The sequence below is a fragment of the Pinus tabuliformis genome, chromosome 3_2, assembly GCF_031772625.1.
Source record: "Pinus tabuliformis cultivar Carrire ecotype Pingquan chromosome 3_2, CPIR1, whole genome shotgun sequence".
Classification (NCBI taxonomy): Eukaryota; Viridiplantae; Streptophyta; class Pinopsida; order Pinales; family Pinaceae; genus Pinus; species Pinus tabuliformis.
Window position 1 is genome coordinate 1,077,932,081 of NC_142302.1, and position 25,451 is coordinate 1,077,957,531.

Below are 25,451 nucleotides of genomic sequence, written 5' to 3' on the forward strand. Positions count from 1 at the left end.
TTGCCCTACTTTTGGTGAGGGAGAGCTTTCTATTATTGTTGTGGTAATATTTATAATATTGTTTCCATTTATTCATTAAAAAATATTCATAAATTATAAAAAGATGTACATAAATAGTTTATATTAAATTATATAACTTAGTCTAAAATAAGTTTATATATTAATTGGGTCAACAAGTGTCAAACACCAAACTTTAACATTACAAGTTGACAAGACAATGTCTCAAGTACTTCGAGCTGAATTCCTAAATAAGTCAAAATGCACTAAAAACACTCCATTCAATTCTATTTAGGAGTACACCTATCCCATTAAACAGTGACCAATTGATTTCCACTCTAGCAACACATCCCATTGCTCAGGTATTAGTAATACTTGCACAAGAATATGTAAAATGTGTGTGAGCCAAATGTACATGTGTGTTTAACCATTTAACCTATTGAAGACAATAAATGACAACATTCAATTAAGGAATTAGTTCGAAAATGCAATAAATGACACCAACCATTTCAATTCAAGTATTAAACAAACCAGCGTTTTCAATTCAGGGATTAAATATAGGAAAGCACAAGAATCAACCATGAAATATTATCAACCATTTAATCATATATAAATCAATCCAGTCCACACATTTGAATTTGGGAAATGGCAATCCATGCCAATCTTCTCTACCAATTAAATTCTATATCAAAAAACTATAAAACATCAGCTCTTATTGATTTTCTTTTCAAACATTTATTCTAGTCATCAACGCTTGGAGACATGATTTTTATTTCAAACATTCATTCTAGTCATCAATTGTTGGAGACATAGAATCAGAGTGTTCAGACATGTTACATTCATTCTATTCATCAGTCACGGGAGACACACAAATTGTTATTATTTAATTCCCAACAGTTTTACTATTATGCTAAGAGGGTGGACATAGAAATTGTTACTATTATGCTAAGACGGTTTTGGTCTAATGTACTGTACTCCTTAGTCGGTGGTCTAATGTATTGTACTCCTTAAGTGTCATGCAGTGGAATTTTGGTTAAAGTACATATATTTTCTTACCGACCCATGTGCACATGTACAAAACCCAGTCCTTTTTACGTTAATTTAACTATTGGATTTTGGCAGGTCAGTTACTGCATGTATATACAACCCCATGCATTTATGGCTCATGGGCAGTGATTTGTTACCCTCATTTGCATGGTTATGGTTTTTTAAGTGCTATGTTTTTTTGTTAATGACTTTGGTTTTTGTATTGATATAGTTTTGGTGAGTGGTTTTAATTCCAACAAATATATATAATTTTATTTAAAAAATTACCATTACTCTTTTTTCCAAAGAAAAAAACGAACTTCTTATATTAATAAAAAGTTTCATGTACATACACAGTTCTATTGCTGTTGTAACTGTTTGATTATACAAAAAAAATCTCATAAGAGAGTATTTCTTCTCTTCCCGAGAAGAGATCATTTCACCACCAATTTTGTCCCTTGACTTTTCCATGTGTCCATCTTGTTCCGGTTTTTTCTGACAGTTTCATAAAGCAGAGCAAAAAGAGAAAGATATATATGCCTTGCTTTCACTTTCCACTATAACGCCAAAAAAAATTGTTTCAGCAGTATTTTTTAGTAGACAAAACAACAGAAAATTTGCTGATCAACTGGTTTTATTGGAGAATTCCTGCATATGGAGGCTGGTCCGAGGCAAAGCTTTCCCCGTTTACTTCCTCCCTTATTCTCCAACTGCCCACAGATTGTTCAATACCGTCTTTTGAAAGTTTGTCTGCCAAAAAATTACCATTACTCAACAAATGTAACATCAACATTTTTTAAATACTTAGAATATATATATAATAAATCTATGTTTTATATATATTAATTAATATTTAAATTAAAACATATAAAAAAATGTAAATGAATATTCAAAAACTATATATATATATATATATTCAAATTAAAACATAAACACATATATATAAAATAATGTAAATGAATGTCAAATCATTTTACCTAATAATGATTATTCCCTTAATCTTAATTTATAAAAGAAAATTTAACAAACAAAAATTAATAAATTGAGTAAATATAAAGTACAAAACTATTGGAAAAAATAATAGATTAAATAAATATAAAGTACAAAACCATGGACTATAACCAAATCATGCATTGTTGGACACCTATTCCACTAAGAGTCAGCATGTAAGAACTCCAATAGTCACGTAAGTCTAAGAGACTTCTTGGAATATGAAACTAGGGGTCAAACTTTGTATTGATATGTACATCCTTGTGAATAAAATTGCATTCTAAGTTTATCTACATTTTGTCTATTATTCTTGTATTGTTTAACACAATATCAGATCATAGATATTCTTGCCCTGCTTAAATTTGACACACTAATTTTGTGGCCTTTCCTTGCATGCATGTTCTGCATTTTAGTTCAGCCATGTTGAGCTTGCCATATCACAGTTTAGAGACCTCCTCATTTTAGTCCATCCACTCATAAATTGTTAGCCACATTTGACAACTCCTGCATTTTGGCATGTAAGCCTTGGCGCTCATGAAAGCATGTTGTTCTCAAAACTAAGCACATTTTTTTATTAAATCCATGATACTCGGGTGATATTTTTTCCACGATTTACTACCTTTTCTAACGCTTGGTTGTTTTCTCATGACCATCGCTTCAGAGACTTGTGAGGCATTACTTTAAGCATCTCTCACATTTTTCCGCACTTCCTGATACCTTTGTCAAATTCCCTGGCTTTGTAAAAGGCATAGTCTAACGAGTCGATGAATTGGACTTCAACGATTTATCAAAAGAATTTTTATTGAAAACTCTCCCAGGTTGGTTTGATCATTTCTCAAATTAATTACTTCCTCGTCTTCATTACATTACTTTTCTTGACTCATTTATGGTTGTTGACATGTGTATTATGTATAGGAAGTAGGTCCTTGTGGATATCTTTGAAGGGATATGTGCACAAGATCCAAGGTATTGGCTCTTCCTCGGCCAAACTTAAAGAGACAAGGGAAAGGGTTTCCATGTTGTACAACTAAAATTCAAGTTTGAAAGAGATCCAAAGAAACTATGACATGCCTGGGGTCATGTGCAGACGTTTTATCAAAATATCTTTTATTGAAAATTGTTCCAAAGAAACTACGACATGCCTCGTGGTCATGTGTAGAGGATTTATCAAAAAACAATTATTGAAATTTGTCCCCGGTTGGTTTAATTAATTGTTTCTCAAATTAATTTCTTCCTTGTCTTCATTACATTACTTTTCTTGACTCATTTATGGGTATTTACATGTGTGTTATGTATAGGAAGTAGGTGCTTACGGAGATATTTGAAGGGATATGTGCACAAGATTCAAGGTATTGGCTCCTCCTCGGCCAAACTCAAAGAGACAAGGGAAAGGGTTTCCAAGTTGGACAACTAAAATTCAAGTTTGAAAGAGATAAGGGAAAGGATTTCCCTTTTTCAATGTGAAAATGTGAAGAAGCAGAAAACAAACTTGCAACAAAGGTGCATAATGTTGGTGGCTCCAATGTTTGCATTGGCTACATAAGCAAAGATGATTCGGATTTAAATAGGAATGCAAAAAAATACAGAGATAACCATATACACAAAGATGCAGCAGAAATAATACTTCATTTCATTAATGTAAAATACTAAAATATGCTTACAAACATAAATGGAAATAAACCAACTAGGGCGATGGTAGCTTATCTCTGAGAAGAGATGTGGCGACTACTTGCCTCTGAACTGTGTCACAATGAGGCTCGAAGGCCTATTTATTGTTGAGAAACAATGGAAAACCCTTAACATCCCAAAACCTAACCCTAGAATATGAAACACCAAATTGTGGGCCCCGTTTTGGGTAAATTGGTACATCAACTTCTCGGGGTCATAACTTTGGCACCCGATCTTTGTTTGATGCGTACAATAGCTCGTTAGAAAGATCTATCCAAGCACTACAACTTTGGGAAGATCAACATGAGTCCCCATGGACCCCATATTGCTCTCAGATTTCCCAAAAAACATCGTTTAGGGCCTCAAAACGACTCCGGAAGTTCAGGATCTGAAAAACTGCTAAAAATAGTAAATTGTGCTACAATTAAGGAAACTGAAAAACTAAAAGAGACAGTTGTGGGGGTCCAAATGGGATAGGTGGGTGGCCACCAACATCCACCTGGATCATTCCTCCCCCCTTAGGAAGCAATGGTCCCCATTGTGTTGAGTTCTTCCATCTGCTGAACTTGTTCCCAGGTGAGCTGTTCTACATTCTCAGATGTGTCCAATAATGGTGGGAAGCATGGTCGAGGGCGGTACACATTGAACACTTGGTGCAGGCGAAGGAATGGAGGAATGTTGTGCTCCAAAGCATTATTTTCCACAGCCTTGGTAATGGTGTAAGGACCATGTCGGCATGGTCAGAGCTTCTGATGGGCTCTTGTAAGGTGTTCTTTCTATAGATGCAACCAGACTTTGTTGCCCACCTGAAGTTTATGTGGTACCCTTGTGGGTGAGGAGAAGTTGCTCATGTGTTTTGTCATGACCATATCCCTTTGTTGTTGCTTCTGCGTGGGGGAACCCATCGCGGGGCACATGGATGTGGTGATGATCTTCCCCTTACTTTGGAAGAGAACCAGATAGAAAATGAATTTCCTAGTCTCGGAGATGAGCTTGTTGCCTTTCTTGGCAGTGATCAAAGAGGTGGCGTTAGGTGGGGCTACCTCCGGTATCCTGTATAATGAATTACCCAAAGAAATAATGCCAGTGCGAGGTCTTGACTCATACACAGCATGTCGCCTCCACAAGTATGGCTGGCCTAATAGTACATCACAAACATCCTGAGGTGTAACATCACACAATACCTCATCTGTGAAGGGCTTGATGCTGTAGGGAAGGCGGCACTGCTGGCGAACTTTGAGATCTCGTCCTTCATGAAGCCACCCGATACTATATGGCTACGGGTGTGGTGTAGTCGGTAGGCCCAACCGCTTCACGACCTCTGCTGAAATGAGGTTGTTTTGGCTGCCACTGTCGATAATGAATTGCAGCGGCGAACCCTTCACCCACATCTGTGAGTGGAAAAGACTCTTCCCCTCCTCTGGGTCTTCGAGCTCATTCTTTTAGATCTTGGTGGTGGCAACAGTGACGTTGGGCCCCGCATCAATGATCTACTTCCCTTTGCCATTCCCCTTGTCGGGTTTTGACTCAAGGTTGGAACATGCATCTGATTCTGAAGCCTTCAACTCAGCCACCAGTGACTGCTTGGTCCGACACTCACTTGTGTTATGAGTGGGACTCTTATGGAACTCACACCACTTTCCTGTGTCCTTCTTCGACTTCGTGGTGTTGTTTTTTTCTTGCGGCTTCGACGGGTTGTCTTGGGTCACCCTATCTTGGCTTTGTCCTTTGGTCTTCGGATTTGCAAACCCAAAGTCTCGCTTCTTAAGTTTGGACTTTTGCTCGATTTTGACAGCGTATCGGTACGCCATGCCGAGCGAGGAGATGTTCAGGAACTCCATCTCTTCCTGGATGTATCTGTGCAGGCAATCGCGATATTTGAGTACCAAATGCAGCTCAGAGTCCTTGATACCCAACTGTGTGTGAAGTGTATGAAAAATGTTTGTGAACTCCGGCACATCTTGGTCCCTTCCCTACTACAATGTGATCCATTTGATGTATTTGTCCTCATAGCTTTTGACAGGGGAGTACTACTCCTTGACAGCATCCCGGAATGAATCCCAAGTGGGTGCGGTTGAAAATAGTGAGCCCGTACTTTCATTCTTCTGCTCGCAGTAGGTTTCCCACCAGTCCTTGACATGGGGGGCTACTTTGAGAAGAGTGAAAACAATCTTTTCCCGACTCGAAAATTCATGAACAGAAAAATACCCATCTAGCATATTTAACCATTTATCTACGACATCTACATCTTTTTGACCCTCGAAGATGGGGATTTCAAAATTAACTTGTACCTTAAACGGTGTGGCCTTTCCAGAATAGTTGTTGGAAGCCGATGCGTCGCCTCTGGGTAGCTGCTGAAGGATTTGCACAAAGCTATCCACCATCGCATTCCTTTGCCGCTCAAGGGCTTCTTTGAGCAAGATTTTGATTGGATCTTTTGCCCCCTCGTCTTTCTTTTCATTCGCCATGGGAGTCCATTAGGGTTTGCGAGGTTGGTCTTGCAAGGGTTCGACCAGTTTAAGCCCTAACTCCTTATATCCCGACCTTGTTGGTGACATGCAAAGAAAAACAGGGAAAAGGTAGACCGCTCTGATACCACTGATCCAGATTTAAACAAGAACGCAACAAAATACAGAGATAACCATATACACAAAGATGCAGCGGAAATGATACTTCATTTCATTAATGTAAAATACTGAAATATGCTTACAAATAGAAATGGAAATAAACCAGCTAGGGTGATGGTAGCTTATCTCTGAGAAGAGATGTGGCGGCTACATGCCTTTGAACTGTGTTACAATGAGGCTCGAAGGCCTATTTATTGTTGAGAAACAATGGAAAACCCTTAACATCCCAAAACCTAAACCTAGAAGATGAAACGCCAAATTGTGGGCCCCATTTTGGGTAAGTTGGTACATCAACTTCCCGGGGTCGTAACTTTGGCACCCGATCTTTGTTTGACGCGTACAATAGCTTGTTAAAAAGATCTATCCAAGCACTACAACTTTGGGAAGAGTAACATGGGTCCATCTATATGCAGATGGACCCATGTTGCTCCCAGATTTCCCAAAAAACGTCATTTAGGGCCTCAAAACGGCTCCGAAAGTTGAGGACCCGAAAAACTGCTAAAAATAGTAAATTGTGCTACAATTAAGGAAACTGAAAAACTGAAAGAGACAGTTGTGGGGGTACAAATGGGATAGGTGGGTGGCCACCAACATCCACCTAGATCAAGAGATGAAGTCGTGGAAAACTTGAGCCCTCCTCCTTGCAATTAGTGATCAACTTCTTCTCTCAGATCAGGCAATCCCAAATGGTGCTCTCATCACAATTGAAGCAAATCCAAAGGACTGCATTCAACCTTGAGAACTCCAAGCCTCTCAGAGCTTGGTATAGTCCAAATCGTAGATTTAGTAGGGTATGGCATAACAAAGTATTTAGACAACCCAACTTTGTATTTTCATAAAGTATTTTCTGAGATCCCATTTTTTTGTCAGAGATCCTCTTTTGAGTACTTGATGTCAGTGTTGTCATCCATGAGTAGTTTATTCCATTAGATTGCCATGTAAGAATTTTGGGAAATTTTCGACGGATGATATCCCTTATTCTTTTATTGGCAATAACTAAGAAGAAAAATAAACCATACTAGCGATATTATCACACAAGATATCGTGAACAAGGAAAAAAGGACAAGAAATAAAAGAAAAAACATGATAGGTTATCAACTGGTTATTGTGTTGACCACCCACAACCAAATATATATATATATATATATATATATATCTAAGAAAATTGTTGGACATGTGGACCCTTCTCATTTGTTGGCAAGATTATGGTAGGTTGAGGTCACTGCCAGCAAAGTAGGCAAGGAGTGAGGAAAAATGGAAAAGGTTGTGTGAAAACAAAGGATTCAAATGGTAAGAGAAGGCACATGGAGAGAAAGAGAGGATAAAAATAGTTGAGAAGAAACCAACAACAAGCGACGAAAAAATTATTTCTTGAGGGATAACAAAATAACAAGGAAGAGGCAACGAGGAAATTGACTTTATGGGAACACACTAGAAATAACAAAGTGCAAGGTAGAGCAAATCTGGAAAGAAAAAGGAATATAGTTGAAAGATCAAGGAAGACGAGATTTGTTAAGGTAGCACCGAGAACAAACTCAAGCTGCAGCAGTCAAGGAAGAAAATTGAACAGAGGAACAACATTGTAGAAGAGAGTTCGTTGAACTCCAAAGGGTGGAGATGACTGGTCCTGGACTCCCCGAGTACCTTGTTGACTGAAGCTTAGTTGATGGGTGGAGGTGGAGGAACCTCTAGAGTCCCTAGTTCAACTAGTGATTGTCACTATGTTTTCAATAATAGTAAGTATATATTTATACTTATGGTTTGAAATGGAATTATTAATGTATGGTGCGGATCTGTGGATTTTTATTGTCTTCGTTATTGCCTAATATGTGGTGGTCATTATTTCACGGTGTTGGAACAGTGGATGTGGTTGTATTGATTATGACTCGGTATTCGAACACCCTCTTATTGTGGTGACATGACCTTGTTTGATTACAAGTTTTCGCTAACCTTGTTCATCCTTCTAAATGGTGAAATTGAAGATTTCTCCCCCTTTGGCTTATTGGCTTGTCTATTTTACGTAGATGTTGTTCCAAGTCTTGTAACAAAGCATGCTCAGACATTGGGTTTTCAACTCCACCTTGTCAAGCTCAAACCTAATTAAGGCTTGTGATTTTGTGTTGTATATGGAGTTATCTCATAGGCTTGGATGGCTTGCTTTTGTGTTCCTAAATTACGCATGATTGATACCTATGCTCTCTCTCTCTCTCTCTCTCTCTCGCTATATATATATATATATATATATATGACGAGATTTATTTCCTCATTTTCAAGTTCTCAACTCCACAGGTTTCTTGATATTGTGGTAGTGAGGGAGTTTGGGTTGCTAACCTTGACAGGATGTATGTTCAGGAAGATGGGTCTGGAATGAATATATATACATATATATATTCCTCACTTTGAGTAGAGTCAATTGTGGTCTCTGAGCTATGTTGACGATACTAAAAATTTGAACTGGGGAGGAGGCTCAGTTGCCATGATTAAAATAAAACTATAGTGGTGTAGGTACCTGCGCTATGTTAATAGTAGCTCCTATTGGTGTTACTCAACTAGTTATTCTATATTGTTAAGAAGATTCCTTTAAAAGGAATTATAATGTATTCCTAATATAAAAGGAATACTAAGATCCTATATGTATATGTATGCATATATTGTCGTGTCAAACATGCATATGGGTGTGATACTATAGGCCTAAAATTAATGTAGTAATTAGTAGCATCTAAATGTTATGGTAGGGCTTAACTGCCCATTCATTCAAACTGTTATACCCTGGTATATACACCTGAGTCTATGAACACACACACACACACATATATATACTCTTGTGTGTGTGGAAACAAACAACCCACAGGTTGCATTATTGTTTTATAATAAGGCGAGTTGAAGGCTATATGCACGTGTAAACAGTCTCATTGGCTACTCTTAATATTCTCTTTAACATGAATTTAGGAAATGGTCGAACGCGGTGAGGCTATCAATTGTCTCATCCCTTATGTTGCTCATCCAATATTTCACTGGGCTAGGTGCACACCATGAAAGGAATGTCATATAATACAATGCAAACATTGTTGTTATTAACTCATATAACTATTACGTGTCATCTTACAGTTACTTTTCCAATAAAGTGCGGTAAGTACAATGGATGTGTATATATATAATATCATAAATGAATTATATGTAACACATGACGAGTTATGTGATAGTAATGTGTTACATATATGTCTAGATATACAGCGTGTGTGAAATGATGCACATCATGACAATGATAGGGGAGCTTCGCTGGAGTCGCATAGTTCGTAGATTCTATCACACCTCATATATTAGCCCCACAACCTCCCATCTTGACCGTGAGTGGAGATCAACATAATGGACAACGAGGAAGTAACAAAAGGATCGATGGATGGGATTGTTGCGGGACATTCCCTTGTGTGATATCAGCCAAGGGAGGGGAGCCCCCACTTAAATATGGATCGTCCATTAGCTTTTGAGAAATCAATGGCCTATGTCACTGTGGGGACCTTCCCTCATGATGTCGGCAGAGGTAATTTGAACCCCTACCTATCGTCGAATGAGAAGGATCTTGGTGGATCATCGGATCGACTGTCAGATCCCCAAGCGGAACTGTGAGCACCTGCACGGGGGTGGTGTTGTGGTGTTTTTATCATTGATCTACAATGGGTGTGGCCCATTGGATAATGTTGGAGGCTATACTTAGTGTATGGGTTGTGACAGAGGTCGAAGCCAATGTGTGTGTGTGCGTGTGTGTTGCATGTATACATGTCGCACGAGGTAGCCAACGAATGACATGTGGAGGCCATATAATCATGGTCTTAACCATGGTGGAAGTAACCCTTATATTTGTGTCAGAATGGAGGTTTAAGCCTTGTGGTCTACAACATAAAGTTCATATAATTAAGCCCTGTGGGCTACGACATAACATCCACTTAACCATACACAGTGACAAAGGATGGAGTTGTAACGCATTGGACTTCGGTGATTTGATTGGTAAATAAATGGTCAAGGGAATCACAGAGCCTTCCCCTTGCGATGTCAGCAAGGAGGAGGGGGACCTCTGCCTTGATCTCAGCCATAGATAGGGTAGGGGGAAACCAATAGCCAAGATGCTAACAAGACTTCTACCCCGTGATGTCAGTAAGGAGGGATCGAGGGTCCTCCTACTGTCGATTGAGTCGATGCATTTATGTCCATCAGATGAGGATGGATAGTAGTGGGTCCCTAATCATTGTTGGCATTGTGGTGATAGGGTGTGGTATGAATTATTTGCATATGGCGCACATTAACTATGTATGCATCATGGCCAACACATATGGTAATGTGTAAGTGTATATATAAAAAAATGTGTTTAACAAACTCTTTTAATGTATCTTTAATTTTTATCAATGTGGGTCTTCTCAAAAGTTTGCATAATGAGTACTCGTTAGATGTGGAATTTAACTCTGCATCCAACGAGTATCTACACTTGAAATTTGAGTAAACCTATAAGGAGATGAGCCAAAAATACAATTAAAAAATAGTTTTTCTTCTTTTCCCTCCAAAATATTTACATGTACTTCTTTTCAAATTTAAATGACTTTGATTGGATTACATATTATGACATGGAAATTACATGTAAATTTCATGTAAATTTCATGAGCACTTTTAGGTTGAAATTTCCTCTAAAGGTAAAAGAGCTAAAGCGAAAGTTGGTTTTAGGAGGCATCACTCAACTATTGACCACCTTATCACTCTTAGGACCATTGTCGAGGAGTGTTGCAATAGTAAAATTGATCTCTTCTGTTGTTTTATTGACTTTAGAAAATATTTCAACATCGTTCCTCGAGAGATGTTATGGAAAAGGCTCAATGAGATAATGGTTCCTCTCGAGCTAAGGGTTATTGTAACTAGGTTATACGCGAATGTTATTTCCAAGATTAAGACCATCGAGGGTTGGTCTGAGGAGATTAAATGCAATATCGGGGTTAAGCAAGGATGTTCCCTATCCCCGACCCTTTTTGGCATTTACATTGATAAGATAAAAGAGTGTCTAGAAGCTGCAAGATTCGATAGACCCAAGTTCACTAATATAGTCATTAATCTTCTCCTTTACTGTAACAATGTTGTTCTTTTTGCAAGAATCCATGTTGATATTGACAAGCAGCTTAGAATCCTCCATGATTACTGCTCCAAGATGGGTATGACTGTTAATACCGACAAGACTAAATTCATGATAATTAAATCCAAAAGGATCAACTACGATCATTTCATTTATGACAACAATTACTTGGAGAAGGTTTCCTCAAACAAATATTTAGGTATTGACATTCATCGTCAGCTCAACTAGAACTATAACATTGCAAAAAGGTTTATAGGACGTTGGAAATCTTACTATGAGCTTGAAAACGATTGTAAGTCAATTGTTCTTTGGGTTTGGAGTAAAAATAAGTTCCTCTTTGAGACTCTCGTCACCCCTATTATTTTATATGGCTGTGAGGTTTGGGGCTGCAATATATCTAGAGAATCATGGAGAAATATTGAGAAGATCCAAAAGAAATTTATAACCTACAACCTCAAGATTAAAGGAAACACTCCATGCCTTATTCTCTTGATTGAAACTACCCTCTACCCCATTAAAAACATGATTATATTTAGGTATCTGATGTACAAGAAGAAGTTGTACAACATTGAAGCCAAGAGGATCCCCAAAATTGTTTATAACTCTAATTAAACCCACACCTCCAGCTCAAGTGAGGCTGGCATAAGGATGTCCAATCCTAGCTTGACCATTGAGGGATAAAAAAGGAGATCATCCGCATCGACCTAAATTTACAAATGTTATTTCTTCCGAAATTAGTTTCAAATATTCCAAATATGGATCACAAAAGCTTGAATTCGAATATTAAAAACATTATTACATCCAAATTTAAGGATAAGTTGTGGAATGATAAGGAGTTGGAGGGAAAAACTAAGCTAAGATATTATAAGGAGGTGATCAAGATCACTTTTGCTAACCAGAATTATCTTTCTACCTCGACCAGTCCTAAGAAACACCTTGGGATGAAAGAAGTTGCCCCCTTTGTGATATTAAGAGAGTCAAAGATGAAAAAAACTTTCTCTTGGATTGCCTGACCCTTACTCACATCTGTTCTCTTTTTCAAAACATTTGTCACACAACCAACCTTCTTGACTTGTTAAGTGAGCATAACTACAATGATCTCAGAATATTTCTCGACCTTCTCTTTGTTAATAGAAATAAACTATTAAAAAGCCTCAATTAATCACTTACTTTCTTAATACACCATATTAATGTGGACGTTAAACATCATCATCATCATCATCATCATCATATATATATATATATATATATATATATATATACAACTTTATAAAAAAATTCAAAATTTTAAAGATTTTTTTTTTTTTTTTTCTAAAATTTTTATTTTAAATTTTAAATATTTAAAGTTTACAAGAGCAACTTGATTAACAATGTGTTACAAAATATTATATAAATAATAAAATTCAAAGTTGAAATTTCCATAAATCAAATCATATATATATATATATATATATATATATATAATTATACCAACTTTATTTCTGGATAAGGTACAAATCCTTAGTGTTTTCAATTTTTTTTTTAAATATATATTTTCGCCTAAAAAACTAAAAAGAAGCTTTGCTCGTATATTTATTTTTTAAACTCCAATCGTTATTTCTGCATCTTTTAAATTTTAAATATATATTTTTTGATAAACATTAATAACAGCGTTGCGTGCATTTTTTTAATAATTAAATGAAAATATGTTATACAAAGTAAAACACATTTTATTTGGATTACTTAATGGTTTGAAAGTATTTTATAAAGTTAAATGTAATTTATATGGAATATATTATAAAGTAATATAAATTATTGACGTAGTTTAATTTATAGACGAAATGATTTTTTTATTGGAATCGGGTAATATAATCTCAAGCAAGATTGTGAATTTTTGTTGTTTAAAATACATTTTTGAATACATAAATGGATTCAACACCATGAAAAACCCTTGTGGCACTTGAATTCTACAAATTAAACAACTTAAATTCAAGTTTTTAAAAATCTCTTTCGAATTTTGATTAAAATTAAAAAGGAAAATGTTTTGAAAAAGTCCATTTCATCTATAACTTAGACTAAGCCTAAATTATTACTTTGTTTTTATTTTCAACAATAATGAGTTCTTTTTTCATTAAATCTTGCCTAGTCGCGGAAAAAAACCCGAGAGATTCACATTGCAAGTGAAGCTTTGGACAACATGACTGACATATGAAGACTAACTATCCATGCTTAGATGACAACAAAAACTACAAAAGACGACAATATTCTTATTTTTCTAGTAGTATAGATGCGGAAAAATTGAGACAAGAGGAGTACGCAATGGAAACCAATCATGAAAAAATTAGTTTAGGCAGTAGGATTAGATGGGAAAGTCATATCTATATCCCGACTTATATCTTGTGGGGGGTTGTCCAACTTGACAGTTAGCAATTGGAGATTTGTGACCATATTTCAAAGAGCCTTCACTTCATCCTCTAAACATGAAATCTGTTGTCTTTGATTTTCAATAGTGTACAAAGTGTTTCTTTCTGAGGTGCACTGATGGTGATGCATCACCTGCAGATCATAAATCTCTGCCTTCATTTATGTATATTCCTTACTGCATCACTCAAAGAAATAAGAGGTTGAAGAAATAGAATTTGGAGAGCTCCCCTCCATGGTGAAATTTTTAAAGTGTTGTCTCACCACCCAACCCAAATGTTGTTTATGAAGACACCAGAGGCCTATTGCCATCATGAAGGGATCACTCTAGGAAGAAGAACAAAAAACTCGAAAGGATAGACATATTGCTTTATCCTTTCCAGAATTATGTTTTGGCACACCAAGCAAGTTGGCACTATCCTTAATTTGCCTTGCAGAATAAAGAATTACCTTCAGGCCTACCCCTAAGCCAAACATACTACAAGAAGAAGCGCTTCTAAGAACAAAATGATGGGTCTCCCTAGAATCAAACTTATGCCACCAAATGTGCTCCACAATTAGTGGCCTGAATACATGACACCACAACCCCTTATCCCTGAGACCAGTCTCTTCCTTAGTCACAATAATGAAGAGAATTAAGCAGACCCTCACCCATTTATTTACTTCACCCCTCAAATGACACATGTGAGGCAAAAATTTTGTATCAGAGCCACTAGGGTCCCGAGGCGACACAATCATCGACCTACAATCTAAAAGGACTCCTTCCTCATTTGGTCTAATCTTCATATGGATTAACAGTCGAATCCTTACTAGAGCTGGTAAATGTGGCACACTGTGTAAGGTAACTTTCAAAAGACACATTTGGTTTCGCCAAAGGTGAGCCTTGATCTGAGAGGAAGGTAACAAATTCAACATGCTTGCATGCATTCTAAGCCAACATGATGCCACATTGAGCCGATGGTTTTCCATCATGCCATCATGATGAGATAATCCATAATAGAGGAATGTATAATGGTAGTACGGGGCTTGATACGCAAGAAGGAGTGATACATATAGAGGATGGGGTACAAGTGTATTAGCATAGGTAAGGAGAGATTATACTTGGGCTCCAATTTAAGATTGGTACAATTATAAGGAGGAGAGGAATTGGTACTAGTCATGCTTATCATCAAGGGATAATGGCATATCCTACGTTCCCCTTTATGTCATATTTTCCTTCGCCCAACTAGAAAGCCTTATTGGCCATTAGATCAACATCAAGGTTGAGGTTCTTAAGGATATGAAAGGAATGGGAACTAGAGAAGGAATGTAGAATACCTTTGACTTGATGAAGCATCAAACTTAGCAAATTGTCCTTAGGAGATGCGTTTGTTCTTAAGTTCTGGAAAACAAGGAAGGAGTCTCCCAAGATGAAGTGTATTTTTCTCCTCATTGTTGGGCTAATAGAAGTGTCAATTAAAGACCATATACCTCAGCCTGATTATTGGATTTCCTTCTTAGTCCCCAAGCATACTTATCGACAATTATTCCTTTGAGATTGCAAAGAATCCCTCCCCCTCCTTCCAGCTCTAGGTTTCTTTTAGAGGCTCCATCAAATTGAAGAATCCAGGTCCGATCTTTCTATTTCCAATATGCAAAATTGTTAAGAAGTAGACGAAGTAGCTAATCAGTACAAGGCTTGGACTAACTTGAGGGAGACGAACTTGCCTGAAGTAAGATCTAGGGTTTGAGCCATTGGAATTCATAGGGATCTAGAGAGGGGTCCAAATAAGGGGGATTATACTCAACGAAAAATTAAAGGGATTTAAGGGTAGCACTCATGGCAGGAATCAAGATGGATTTGAAGATAGTGTTGTTCATGGATAGCCATATTTTCCAGCATACATATTTATGGAGGGAAATCCAAGATTCCTTGAGGGAGGATTCAGCCTGAAGGGAGCCCGAATAATGCTTTTGCCAAGAAAAAAGAAGGATTGAATATCATAAGGTAAATGAGTTTTGCATAGGAGGGGACCCAGGGAAGTGGACCAGACTGTACAAGAGAATGGACAAGAAAGAAAGAGGTGGGATATCGTTTCTTCAGACTTATCACATAGAGGATACCTTGAAGGGCCAGCTATACCCCGTTTTTTCAATAGTTACAATTTTGTTTGTGCAACAATAGCCAACAGAAGAGGTTTACCTTGGGTATGGCATTAGGTTTCCATAGTTTTCTCCAAACATAGGATTTCATCAGAACTTGGGATTAAAAAAGAAGGAGTTTATATCCTTCTTTAACTGTATAGGAAGAGTTCTTCCAACCCCATCTACTTGTTGTGGATTGTCTAAGAGGGGCACATCCAATCAGCTTACTCTTCAAAGAGTATAAGGAAAATTTTAAGTGATCAGGAATACCTTCAAACTTCCATCCAGTACAGTTTCCCTATTCGTCCCAGTTTGATATTTGTTCCAAGGAAATAATGCCTGCCTGAGATAAATTTTCCTTCAAGGGGAGAATGTAGGGATCTAATCCCAGAGGCTGGCGGCCCAAAATCGAATTTTTCCACAGATTAAAAATGTGGAAATTCCCTAGGATTCGAAATTAATTATTAGTGATGAGGGGAGTTGAGGATGAAATGAGTCTCCAAATTGGGGAGCATTGGTTGGACACGAGATCTCCTGGGCCACTATTATTTTCTTGCATGTATTTGGCTCTTAGAACTTGCACCCACCACTAGTCTGGTTGGGACTTGACCTTCCAATATATATTGGCACCCATAGTTGTGTTTACAAGTGAGGGATCCCAGATCCCGAGTCCTCCATGCTTCATTGGTGCTTTGACAATATTCCAATTCACCAAGTGGCATTTTTTTTATTTTCGTCTTCCCACCTTCCCACAAGAATTTCCTTATGTAGTCTCCTATCTGATCCATGCCATATTTTGGAGCCAATAGGGTTGAAAACTCATATAGTGGGATAACTGATAGGATGACTTTTACTAAAATTGTTTAGCCCGCTACATTGAGCCAATTCACTCCCCACTTATTTCGTTTAGTTTTTATCTTCTCTAGAATGTTCTGCCATGATTTGGGAGAGATTTTCCATAGATAAATTGGAATGCCCATATATTTGAATTCCTTCTAGTCCCTCACTACCTTGAACTCCAAAACATATTCGATCTTCTTGTATTTATGGATCGTTGTGTTCTAGGTTAATATTTGGCTTTTGTTATCATTTGTCGATCCACCAGATGTTAGCAAAAATTTCTCCAAATTGGATTTGAATCTCTTTGCTATTATCACTGAAGCTCCTCCTAGATAGATGGTTCCATCCTCAAATTGACTATGATTTATACTTCTCATCCCTGCTTTGAACCTGATGCCTGGAAGATTAGAAGACTCTTTTTCAAATTCAAGTCGGTTACTCAGGGAGTCAACTATTATGATGTAAAGAAAAGGGGAAAGAGGGAAACCTTGTCTCAAGACATGGGAGTCCTTAAAGAAACTTGTTGCCCTGCAATTGACTAAGGGAGTTATCCAAGGAGAAGATATGCATAACACTATCCATTGAATAAAATTTGCATCGAAGCCCATTTTTTGCATTACTTTGAAAAGGAATTCATGCCTCACCAAATAAAAATCATTTTCCATATCTAGCTTGATGATCATGCCTTGATCACCTCTTTTCCAACTCAATTCCAATGCCTCCTAAATCAAGATAATGTTGTCAAAAAATTGACGCCCCTGGACAAAACCATCTTGGTTACATGAGACCAAAAGGGGGAGAATTTTCTTGAGCCTGGAAGCCAACAATTTCGAGATGATCTTATATGATACACTACAAAGAGAGTTTGGGAAAAATCTGGAGAAGGAGGAGGGGTTTGATTCTTTCAGAACCAAGGCCAAAAAGGAGGAGTTTATACCACCACCCATACATAAGCACTTGAGAGAGTATCCAATTGTCCTGTAGAGGTATTTACATACCCAATCCTAGAAGTGCTGATAAAAGCAGTTTGAAAAAACATTCGGCCTAGGAGCTTTATGTGGAAGGAATGAGAACATTAGATTATTTATTTCTTCAAGGGTTGGGGGAGCGGTGAGTTGAGCATCAATTTCCTTCATAATTGATGTGGGCACATGCTCAAGAATGTATGCTTCACTCTTATGATCCCTCGAGGGAATATCTTGATACATAGATTTGAAGTGCCTTACTGCAACATATTTTATGTCTTAAAACTCTGAGATGGTATGCCCCTAGAACTGAATCTGTGATATATTATTTTTGCATTCTCTGTTTTTGTGTTTCGGTTGCCAGCCTGAAGCCAGGTACTGCAAGAATTGAGCCCCCAATATTCTTCTTCCTTCCTTAGAAGTGTGTGGTAAGACTTAAAAGTTTTTGCTTCACTTAGAATGTATTCCTGTGAGACAGGAGTTGATTCTAAATTCTCCTAAATAGAAGATAATATTTGTTCCATATTCCTAATTGAGTATTGTCTTTCTGATTTTTCCTCTTTGAGCCATTTTTTGATGTTAAACTTCAATCACTTAATTTTTGTTTCCCAAATAGAAATAGAGCTTCCCTTAGCCCATTGGGACCAAGAGTCTTCGACCATTTCATTAAACCCCAGGGAAGAGAGCCAGATAGGAGAGAAACAAAAGGGGAATTTTCCATATATTTGAGGAGGCAAGAGGAGGAGACAGATAGGATGATGACCAGACCCATTCCAAGGGAGACTGAAGGATTGTAGATTAAGGTTTAAAGAAATAAAATTATCCAAAGCTAGGAAGTGGTCCAAACGAGCTACTATGTGTCTAGGGTCAAAGCACTTTTTATTCCAAGTGTAGTGAAATATGGGAGAACTAACATCCAAATAACTAAGGGATTGAATGAGGTCTTCCATAGCTTCTTGGAAGGGGTCCCAGACCACAAAACCCCCTCTTTTCTATTTCTGACTCATGGTTGTATCAGAGTCCCCACCGATGATACATTTTTGGCCAAACTCGATAGTTCTTAAGTCCATAAGAGATTTCCAATATTCTTGTTTTTCTCGGAAGTCCTCTACTGATTTTGGTGAATTACTCTTTGATGATTTCCAATGCCAATGCAATGGAAATTTATCCTTGATTTTTTTTTTCTAAGCCAAAGATAAGCTCCACAAGTAACAACCAAAAAGTAGCCTCAAATATATTATTGGGGGCCAAAATGCAATAATTATATGAAAATCCAAGAAACATTGCACGTTAATAATCTTCCTTTAATATTGATTAATAATTTCTTTGCATGATCATGTAATACTAAAGTGTCAAGTAGTGACATTTAAAGTTGGTCATCCATCAATATCACCTTTGAGAGTGCTTAGTAGTTAATACTTCCTATTACACACACAGTAGATCACCAACTTCAAGGATAGCAATATAAACACAACAAAAATGAAATTAAAAGAAATGCTAGGAAGTCAGATGCGACTAGTCTTGAGTCAAGAAAATACCATGCTCTTCACATTAGCAAGGTATTCTTAGGCATTAAAACAGAAAATCCTTCCATTGCATCATTTTCACATTTTCTTTAATTTATTTAATTCAGAACATAACTTTCATAAGAAACAAAAATCATTGAAAAAGGTCTCAAAATCCTAGCAAATGCTCGAGTGATTGTCGTATCAATTAAACAGAAAGGCAATCGTTCGATATGATTTTAACTTGCAGAATATATTGAAGAATATGAAGCTTTCTCATCCCTTTTTCTTAATCAAATTGTAATCTTCTGGTTCTAATCAAGTAATCAATTCCCCTCCAAGATAGCTAAGAGATCCCTTTGGAGAAGGACTTCTAGAAGCATTGGGATAGTAGAAATAGAATTAACTAGGAGGAAAATGAAGCACTTTAGTGGGTGCTCCAAAATATTTGAACGCAACTAAAAATTATTTTATACTCCCTCCACACATTTTAAAACAGAAACCATTCAATTGCATCTCATTTATTTTCCACCTTTATGTAATATGAAATTCTTTGAGCAAGAATAGAGAATTCATAAATATTGTCATGAAAGAGGACTCTTCATAATCCTAATAAGTTGGGCTCTAACAAATAAACAATTTCATGTAATGAATAAATCTTACATGGTAGATTTCTGTGATTAAAATGACAACTTTATTCTTAATAACACTACAACAAAAATAAATTCAACCCTAACTAGTTGGGATCTAACAAATCAAGAATTTCATGTAGTAAAGTAAACTTACAACTTTATTCTTGATCTCATTACAACATAGATAAACTCAAGAGTACATACATATTTCCCTATCTGAGATAAAATTTGAACACATTCCAAGATTTCATAGAAATATAATGATATGATTTCCATGTAGGACATGAGAAAGATATGTACATCTAGCACCCATCACTGGACAATAGTGTTATTGAGACACCATCTCGTGGCATTAGAATCATGTAGATAGACAATGTTATAGAGATACCTTGCAACATCTATTCAACACTACCTTCAAGCTTCAAATTCATCAATTGATTTACTTTAGTAGCAAATTCTAGTGGAATTTCATTAAATACAACCCAACAAAAGCCATTCATGATAGTTGTCATTGCCTTCTCTGGATGTATCCCCCTCTGGAAATAGAATAACTGATATTCCCAATTTTTGAGGTGCTTTCTTCATGTTCAACATGGGCTATTGGGTTCTTCACGTGGAAAAGGTTGCAAATATTAGATGTATAATGGAAACAATCATGCAATTCAAGGTTGCTCTTAAAGTCTCTTGGGTGAATTATAAAACACAATCTACTTAAAACATGATATATGGTAGTAACAAAAACCTACCCAAGATCCCACTTAAGAATTCAAAATGTTGCAAATAAGAGATGTCTTAAACAATATCAATAATTTAATTTCATAATCACACTAAAATAGACAAATCTTTAAAATGTTGAAGTGTGAAAAAAATGGAGTTGGAATATTATAGTTATGTCAGGGTAGATATAGCTATGTAAAATGTATCTTCTATCTAAAACACGTAAATGTAATTTCTATAGCTACATGAAATGTAAGTTCCATATAAAAAAGTGGAGTTGGAATATTATAGTTACTTCAGGGTAGATATAGCTACATGAAATGCAACTTCTATATAACATTCTAAATATTAATTTTCAGTCATTTAAGAGACTAACATTTTTATTTTTATTTTATCTTTGGTTAATAACTTAATACTCCGCCAAAAATAGCATTGAATTGGTTCTTCACCAACCAAGGGGAAATTTTAAACTAGTGTGAAAATGCTTACTCATTCCCCTGCCATATTTTTGATATTTTATTTGTGTGCGGATTTAAGCTAGTGTAATGTAACTTCTACATATTTGACAATTTAAATGTAAAAAATTACCTAGATTGAAGTTATACAATTAACATATGCACAATAAGATACAATATGCATGAGTTATAAGTAATATGACGTTGACATGTTATATCAACACAAACTTTTTCTCACCTCATTAACTCTTATCTTATAGTTGGTGATGGATATAACATTTAAAATTATGAGCCATCCTTGTCATATCTTATATTTAATGATGGATATATCTTTTAAAAGCATAAGCCTTGTTTGTTATTTTATGTACGGTCAATTTAAATGGAAGTGCTCATAATTTTATTCAATATTATCTTGTACAACTCGAAATAAAATGATGTGAGGGTGGTGTTTCTAGTGATTTTCAAACTTTTTTTCATTACCTAAATTTAGCTTATTTAAAGTAAATAGTCGCACTGACCATCTTATCTTCAAGTCAGTAACATTGCTTGAGGTCATCTTCATGACATCCACCATCTCTGAAAATTATGAAATATTAGTAGTATCTTGCATGTGCTTGCACTAAATAGACAATGTTGGCATATAATCTTTTATTGTGGTTTTTACTCCATGTCACAAATTTATTGATATTTTATGATCCATAGTTTCGATTTCCATGATAAGACTGGATTCATCATGCCTGCTAGGATTTTTAGTTGTGCACACATCATATTTCTCACTTCTAATTGTATAAAAAATAGAGAGTATGCATAATGACATGTAGTGACATGTGGGTGTCTATTTTACTCAATGATATGCTTGATTTTTTAACCCATTCCAATCCTACCACAATGAAATTAAGAGAGACAAGGACACAAGAAGGACTATCAATAAATGAAATTAGAGACTTTAGAATGCAACTCAAATTGTACCTGAATGTAACGATAAGTATTTGCAGCTTCCTGGTCACCGATGAGCATCGAATCACACTGTGAAAAATTCCTTGCATTATGAGAATTTGGTTTCACCTACACTAATCCTCTATAGTAGTTCCTTGACTTGCCTATAGATATAATTTTAGAAACAATCCTACTCATGCAATTATTCCCTATGTGGATCATCTATGTCACCCCCTATTGATATTTATTTTTCAAGGCAACAAAATAGAACTCTCCGATTGCATCATCGCCTTTCAAAACAATGCTTAAGTATTTCTAGGTGATTGTCGAACCAGTCTCTACTCAAATCCACAAAATCCTTGATTTGTCTCCATCGCACAAACCTCTTTTTGTAATAAAATTATAAATCCCACGTTTTCATTCCTCGTCCCCAACATACCAATTATTTACAGTGGAATACTTTATTGTTTCTCCCTCAGTGCAATAAAGATCCACTACTATGGCATGGAGATGATTGGTGTCATAAAATGGTGCAGTGCATTCTTCAATATATGTCATAGAACTCCTCTCACCTCATATAACGCCTCTCATCTACAATAATAAGAGTCCTCTCAAACTGCCTAATCTCCATCTCATTCATCCTGAAATAAGTGGATATTTCCATGGGTGACAAAGTGTGCTTGGGGATTTAATAGAGAGAGCTATCACTAAAAAAAAAATACAATGCAGCATAATATTTATCAACAGGAGGAACAACCTTGCCAAACTACTTCCTAACTAGATCAAGATACTCCTAAATTACCTCTTATAACGAACAAAAGATAACCTCAACTGCCTATAGAGTCTACCTATGCATGGTAGCAATGAAAACACTATTAAAAAACAACATCTACAACAACGTTGGTCAATCTCTTCTTCTAGTCAAGGACATGCACAACTTTTGAAAAGTATCAAGCAGGTCAGGGTCCACCTCATCTAGGCTCCTCTTCTTCTACTACTCTCTCTACTTAGGTTCAGAATAACAGCAAAGGTTTTGGAAATCTATGGGTGGGTAAAATTTATCAGAACATTTGGTTTCTGCCATTTTTAATCATTGTCTGTAAGCATTGAGTCTAAATTGCTAAATCCATTCAAATTCCTTCTTTTTAGCTGAAATTAACCTAAGTTTGGAGAGTTGTAAGGTTTAATGGATCTAAGTATATTCTACTTAAAATATAGTAACATGGTTTAAAACTATAGGCATTGAGATCAGAATCTAAGGATGACACAGAAAAGAGTTTATGTTGATGATTACAAGAAATTTTAATTTCATGTAACAAAGTTTGAGGAATGTCTAGTATTTGAATCCTACCAGAAAATTTGCTTGCATCACTTGAGCCTTTTGAATTTGGACATGGTAGATTACATTACAAAAACAATCAACCACTAAAAAAAGGGGGGAAAAGAAAAAATAAAATTTCATGCATTCTGACCTGAGAAAAGTTAGGGAGGAGCGAACTGATTTGTACAATAAGGACATGCAAAATGCTTACTTGTCCATTGTCTTTCGATGAATTGTTGGCCGCAATCAAGATCTGCATTATCATAATCATTAAACCCTTTGTACAATAAGGACATGCAAAATTCTTACTTGAGCATTGGCTTTTGATGAATTGTTGACGGCAATCAAGAGCTAGATTATCATAATCATTAAAACCTCAACTCTAAATAAAATTTATGCTTTGATCATATAAACCCTCGGAATTGTTTACCCATAAGAACAAAAATCATCTTTAGTAAAAAGGAAAAACTCTGAAGAGTCCAAATTCATACCCATGTACAAATGGCCAAAATCTCCACGCCCAATGACCTTTCCCTTCCTCCAACTAATCGTTGATGCTCTCCTAAGGTGTTTCCCATGCAAACTCCATCTGGGGTTCGAATCCCATGAAATCCATAGATCGTGTTGATGGTCTTCCTTCTTCTGGAATTTCAACACAGATATCAACAAGACAGAGAAAAATGCAGTGCTACAATGTGATGTTGTAATTTTTGAATATTTTATTTGAACCCAATGCTAAATTGGAAATGAAAAAGAGAAGAAATATTTATAATGTAAAATAAAATATATAAATTGCAATTGGGTTAAATGATTTATTTTTAATAAGAATTTGTTATTTTTGTGTAAGACCCTAAATTAAAAAGAAGAAGAGGAAGTTAAGAATGATATTGGGATGAGTGTAAACATTTAAATATGGCCTAAATTACTAATAAAAAGTTAAATTAATAAAAATAATAAAATTAAATTTGTTATATTTTGATTTTGTTATTAACTCACAACCAAAATATTTTATAACAATATGACAAGATTCTTAACCATGGCATTAAGGTAGATATTATTAACTTGTAAAAAATAGTCTTTGTTACAATACCATGGGTCAATACCATGGATTATCAATACCACATGCCCAAAAAAACATAAATTATTTCACAATCAAAATATTTTATAACAATATGACAAGATTGTTAACCATGGATATTCACCCTCACTTTACCATGGATATTAACTTGTAAATCGGCTTTGTTACAATACCATGGGCCAATACCATGGCTTATCAATACCACATGCCAAAAAACCATAACTTATTTCATAGTAAAAATATTTTATTTTAATTTAATTTTACAACATTTTTTTAATTGAATCTAAAAGGGAAAATGTTACAATTTGAGATATATCTAAACCCTCTATCCTCACGACTACTAAAAATATTCCCATAGAAATTAAATTAAGGTTTTAATAAAATTAAGCTAAGATGGATCTATGTCGGTTCTTTATATATATATATAAAGAACCGACATAGATCCATCTTAGCTAAGGATCCAAGGGATGAGAGCAAGCAAATTGACTAATTATAATAGATTAAATATAGCGCATGATTTTTTTAAATTTTTTCATTATTTTATTTTATTTGACATGATTGATCTAAAATATAGGTTTAATATTTTACAACCAGTTATGTTTTTTTAATTTAGATAATTTCTTAAACACAATACAATGTGATCAAATTTAAGAGAGAGTTGGGGAGGGGGCAGAGAGAGGGAGGGAGATAGTGAAAAAGTTGGAGGGCATAAAGAGAGAGAAAGAGAGAGTGATGGGGGGAGAGTGAGAGAGAGAGAGATGGAGTTGGAGTGGGAGGGAAATGGAGGAAAGAACAAAAACATAGAGAGATAGAGGTGGAGAGAGAGAGGGGTGAGAAGGGAGAGATGGAGAGAGAGTGAGGGAGAGAGGAGAGGAGGGAAAAGAAAGAAGAGGAGAGGATAGAGATAGGGAGAGAAGGGGAAGGGAGAGAGATGGAGAAGGACAGCGGGGGGGGGAGATAGTAATAGAGTTGGACGGAAGAGAGAGAGAGAGAGGGAGAGTGATTTGTGGGGGAGAGATAAAGGGAGGTGGGAGATAATATATAGAGAGTAAGAAAG

At 36.0% G+C, this 25,451-nt stretch overlaps 1 pseudogene; it reads right to left on the bottom strand.

The window, feature by feature from the left end:
- Positions 1-21,983: 21,983 nt before the first annotated feature.
- LOC149184419 (iron-sulfur cluster assembly SufBD family protein ABCI8, chloroplastic pseudogene) overlaps positions 21,984-25,451 on the bottom strand; it is a 45,208-nt pseudogene continuing 41,740 nt past the window's right edge.